Below are 6,000 nucleotides of genomic sequence, written 5' to 3' on the forward strand. Positions count from 1 at the left end.
TGTTTGTTGACAACAAGCGGTCCCTTCGTCGTGAAGTTGAACTTGCGTTGTCTGGAGTCCAATATCCTTCGTTGTGAAGTTGAAATTGGCTCCGAAATTGGGAAATTGTTTGTTGACAACCAGCAGTCCCTTCGTCGTGAAGTTGAACTTGCGTTGTCTGGAGTCCAATATCTTTCGCTGTGAAGTTGAAATTAGCTCCGAAATTGGGAAATTGTTTGTTGACAACCAGCGATCCCTTCGTCGTGAAGTTGAACTTGCGTTGTCTCGAGTCCAATATCCTTCGTTGTGAAGTTGAAATTGTCTCTGAAATTGGGAAGTTATTTGTTGACAACCAGCGGTCCCTTTGTCGTGAAGTTGAACTTGCGTTGTCTGGAGTCCAATATCGTTCATTGTGAAGTTGAAATTGGCTCTGAAATTGAGAAGTTGTTTGTTGACAACCAGCGGTCCCTTCGTCGTGAAGTTGAACTTGCGTTGTCTGGAGTCCAATATCCTTCGCTGTGAAGTTGAAATTGGCTCTGAAATTTGGAAGTTGTTTATTGACAACCAACGGTCCCTTCGTCATGAAGTTGAACTTGCGTTGTCTTGAGTCCAATATCCTTCGTTGTGAAGTTAAAATTGGCTCTGAAATATGAAATTGTTTATTGACAACCAGCGGTCCCTTCGTCGTGAAGTTGAACTTGCGTTGTCTGGAGTACAATATCCTTCGTTGTGAAGTTGAAATTGGCTCTGAAATTGAGAAGTTGTTTGTTGACAACCAGCGGTCCTTTCATCATGAAGTTGAATTTGTGTTGTCTGGAGTCCAATATCCTTCGTTGTTTGTTGACAACCAGTCGTCCCTTCGTTGTGAAGTTGAACTTGTGTTGTCTCGAGTGGCACAATATCCTCCGTCGTGGAGTTGAAATCGCGGATAGCCACTTCGTTGTGAAGTTGAGCCTTGACTTGAATATCATTTATCGTGAAGTTGAAATCCAAGTATTGTATGTTGCGGGTGGACACAATTCCCTTCGTCGTGAAGTTGAAACCGTGGAGACCCCTTTATTGTGAAGTTTGACTTCGAGCTAGATATCCTTCGTCGTGAAGTTGAAATCCACTCTCGAGCAAATTGTGTTGTTTCGAGAGAAACTTTCAATCTGTCGAGTTGGTCGAAGTGTAGATTCTTGCTGCTGAGTTAAGCAACCAACATGAATCTTTAAAGGTGCTTTTGAATCGAGTATCCTTTGTCTTGAAGTTGAAACTTTACTCTAAAAGCTGTAAAAAATTATGTATGTGGAAAATGATAAATATGATGCTCTAAAATGTATGCATAAGATGCATGTAACATGAATTGGTTATATTTTATCTCCTGAAAAAGGTCTGATAATTTGTATTAGGATGTTAAATCCCCAAATGATGCCCCAATATTTGATGTTGAATCTCCAAAGATGCCCCAAATGTTCCTCATTTCTTGCTTCAGCATTGATTCTGAGCATGAGTTTTGTGTCTAAGAGTCATATGTCATTTACCAAGATCCACTCTAGAGAGACTGTCTTGTTTGAAAAAAAATGTTTTTCTTTCTCTTTTATTTTCAAAGTTCTGAAAATATCAATAATGAGTTTCGAAAAATGTTTAATCAAAAGTTTTGAAAATATTGTCTCTTTCACGGTTTTACAATTGAGACGAATCATAAAACTAGAGTTTATTGGATATCAAATGTTTAATTACAATGTTAATCCTTCAATAAATTATAGCTATTTGACACGTGCCAAGATCAAAGCTATCTTTGGGAAATGGTTAAGTAAGGAAAGGATAAAAAGGTCTCAGGTTATTGTGTTTGGTCAAAGGTTTGGAATTTGATGCTCAAAGGTTTGGCATTTGATGCTCAAAGGTTTGATGGGGTAGCTTGCATGCTCCTCTACTGGAAGTGTTCTCCGACTCCCAGCTTTCATAGTCACATTTGGATTGTGCGATGCCTTATCAAGGAATTTATGTGATCGCCTCAGTTGCACAATTTTTATATTCGAGCCGCCTTTTCAGGTTTTTAACTCGAATCCTACTTTGGTTTCAAGATGTTATTCAGGATTTACGTCTTGAACCCCCTTTGTTATTTTTCTGTACCATGCATTAATTACATTGTTTTTTGCAAACAAATATTAATCCTGATGGGCGGGATAAAATCTGAAGATATTCTCTTTTGTTTAGAAATCCATGTATGATTAGAATGGACTTTTAAGGCACGTAATGTAGGCCAGGGTTCATGGTTATGATAGAAAAGGATAAATAGACCCAAACAAGTGTTTCAGGGTGTTGAACCAAGGATCAATTCATTCTGATGCCTTCAATCTTGCTCAAAATGTTTCTCTCTCTTGATGCTCTATGATCTTCGAGTGAAGTGATTCAGTGATTCGGGAATGATTGTGCTTGATCAATCTCATAGTTTGAAGCTTGATGTACCATTTGTCTTTAGGGAATCTTTGCATGTGCTTTTTTGTCCCTTTTTCTTTTTGATTTTTGTTCTTTTTTTTTCTTCTTTTTTGCTTCTTTTCTTTTTTGTTTTTGCCCTTTTTGTTCTGATTGAATCTTCGCACTTGACATTTGGTTCACCTTTTGGTATCTCATCTGAATCAATGTCTTCGCTCATGTGAGCATATTTCTTCCACCTTGCCCCCCAGTGTGGAGGGTGATCCTTGGTTAGGGTTGAATCAGAAGAAAAATACTACAGGCTCAAAAATGGACACAATGGATAAATTTTTTCTTCTGTTGTGAAGGGATAAAGAAAGAAAGCCGTTCATCATTTCATACATGTAAATCTTCACAGAAGAGGTATCCCCAGGGGGATAAATTTTCAAGATTAATTCTATTCACATGAAAACAGTGTAATTAATGTATGATATAATTATTTCGAATGAATTCTTCTTCTTTTTTCCCAGATGTCTCAATGTTCAGGCTCCCCGCGAGATACCCCAAGTTGGTTCTTTAAAAGAATGCTCATGTTAAAATGAACAACTCAATGCCTTGGGTTTTAATGGTAAGAAATGCTATTTTTGAGTTTAAAAAAGACAGTGGTGTGATCTTATTGACTCAAAGAAAGGTATGAGTGTATCAAAAATATCAAGGCAATGTTAAAGAATTTCAAAAGGAGGTAATGTCATAATTTCGTCTTTTGGTAATGACCACGAGTTGTTTTGGGCAAAGAATCAAGGTATTTTATTATGGGGTTTGAGACAGGGTAAGAAAGGTCTAATCTTTCCATATGTCAAAAATCTATAATTCTTGAAGAATTAAAAGAATCATTATTTCATTTAATATTCGAAGAACTAAAGATTAAAATTTGTTCAATTGCTCCACCTTAGAAAGCAGCATAAATTCAATCATTTAAAAGATTAAGCAAACATGAAAGATCAAAGACGTGCTCAAACAAAACAATCCTCTAAGTGCAAATGGTATATGCCATGCCTCCTTCTTCGGCAAGCACCTTACAGTTTTCAGAGGAATATTTGGGGCTTCTTATGTGGTAACAGCTAACAGCTTCAACATCGTAGCCCTTAGGATATGGGGATTCTTTTCTTAGATCATCCTGGCAGGCTTTGTCCTACAATTAGCTGATCAGGCTCCCACTGTATTGTTTTCAGTTTTTTTCTTTTGATGTTACAATCTTGCTTCCATGTGGTGTCATGTGGTTAAAACCACTTCATCGAATCCTCCATGAAGAAATTTCATGTTTATGAAAATGCTTAAAAATGAAATGTAGATGCACAACGCAAAATGAAAAAAATGCATGAAATGTTCGAGGCATTGATCCATAAAAGTGCCCATTATTATAAATAATCCTTATTTCGACAAAATGTTTTATCTTGTAAGAGACATAAAAACAATCAAAGGTACATTCGGACTAAATCTCTAGACTCCGAACAACTTCGAGCAGGTTGACAAGTCTTCTGTTTTCATCTGTCACTGGTTGTATGCCTTGTTGGACCACTCCAGCTTCCCTTGCCAGGCCGTGTAGATTGCGAGCTGCTTCTGTACTTGATCTAGGAAATCTCGGATGACTGCGTCTCTGGTCTTCACCCTTTGTTGTGCTTGCTCCCAATGGAAACGCCACTGCAAACCCCTGTCGAAGGGCACTATCTGAAGCTCATTCGCTTGCTTTTTGAAGCTATTGTTTTACCATCTTTCTCATGTTGTTTCTCCAAATCAGCCATTTGGATTCTCAGGCGTTGGATTCTCAGGAGTTATCCTTGACTTTATATTGGTACCCATTTCTCAAGTCTTCAAGCTCAAAATAGACTCTTTTCTGCTCCCTTTCCAGTTTGTCTGCTCTATCTTTATGAGAATCGGTATCTAGTTTCCATTGATAACGTTCAGCTTCAAGTTCCTTAACTCTCAATTTCAGCTCATTATTCACAGCTTCAAACTCTGCCTTGACTATCTCAAGTTCAGAAGGGACATGCCTGAGATGTTCCTCCATGGTCCGGGTATCTTCACAGTCTGGCATCGGGATGCTATCATTCTTTCTCAATCTTCGCCACTCCATATAATCCGGAGTAAGCATATCTCTGGCAGCCACGACATCCATCCGGGATACTTTCTTCCATGACTCGACTGCCTCTTTAATCCTCTTCTTATAACTGTCACCGTGATACACAAACTCTGATGTAGATAATCCGTATATTACTGGGATAAACTGATGTGCCCCATACTGTCTAAGTGCCAACAACGGAGCATACCCAACTGTACCCCAAAGTCTAAGTAAGGTCATAGTGTCAGAATCCCCAAATCAGAAAAGAATGTCACTGAGGAACAACCAGGGGGATCTCCAAGTAATATCCCAGTCCTGAAGATGAGTGAAGACCTTCATCTATTCTTCCTTCGAAGCGCCTTCATGTCATTTCATAGTGATGAACTCTCCCAATGGTGAATAGGTAGTGCTGAATCGGTGGTAGGTAACCCCGTTAGTCTTCCAGAAGTGGCTGTGAATCTAGACTTGAAGGAGCTGAACACATCCAATGAACCTTCCTCCACCAGTTCTTCTGCAATGATTAAGAGACCGAAAGGTCTCGGCTAAAATGGTCGGCGCTGGGTTGACTCGCCTTGGAAGTTGTTCAAATAGTTCTACTACGGTTGCGTCGATGCACCCCAAGGTCTTCGGAAAGATAATCAAACCGTACAGACCTAGTGCAAAAAGATCTATAGTCTTCCATTCATCAGGGTGGTTCTTCATTAGTTGCTTTATATGGATCCACTCGATTCCTTCCCCGCTACCTTTGTGTCAGAGTCGATCAGTCACCCACTTTTCATCAACCCCTGCAATCTTGGCCAGTCCGTTCTTAAAAGGCTGACCCTTGATATGTTTGATATATGCCTTCTCTAGTCTGATGCTTTCGCAGTGCAGTAGTGTGGTATACTCTTCGATAGTGGGCACCATGTCCTCCCAGTTAAAGGTGAAGCAACTATATCCCGGGTTCCAGAATTGAATCAGTGCTCGGAGCAGGGGCTCATCAGTCTTGACATGAAGTAAGAGGGCAATATCACCATATCGTCGGCTGAACTTCTGGTTTCTGTCATTCTTCCAACTGTCCCAAATGTTTCGCAACTCTTGGACATCATTCTGTTTCAGGCTGACAGAGGCATAGCTAACCAGCTCTGACATATAGTTCCCCTGAAGACTGTCTCCCTTCTCTTTCTGAGTCATCTCGGACCATAGTCGTGCCTCGACGTTCTTAATCTATTGTATTACAACACCTTTGTCCATTAATTCAGATTATTTTGTGTGTAACAAATGCTTTTTAAGGATCAATAGCCTATTGTTATGATGCAAATGCTAAAAAAAACAAACACAAAGGCAGAAATGTTAGTAAAATAAATAAATAAATAAATGACGAAAGGAAAAAAAGACATGGTTAAGGTAAAAATATCCTAGGTTTCGGAAATGTGGTTTCGGGGTAGGCTCTAATTCTCCATGGTCTCCCAGTTTAGGTTCTAAAAACGGTACTCGAGTTCTCCTTGCCGGTGCCCCCTTGGGCT

The sequence above is a fragment of the Hibiscus syriacus genome, unplaced genomic scaffold (assembly GCF_006381635.1).
Source record: "Hibiscus syriacus cultivar Baekdansim isolate YM2019G1 unplaced genomic scaffold, ASM638163v2 tig00110483_pilon, whole genome shotgun sequence".
Lineage (NCBI taxonomy): Eukaryota > Viridiplantae > Streptophyta > Magnoliopsida > Malvales > Malvaceae > Hibiscus > Hibiscus syriacus.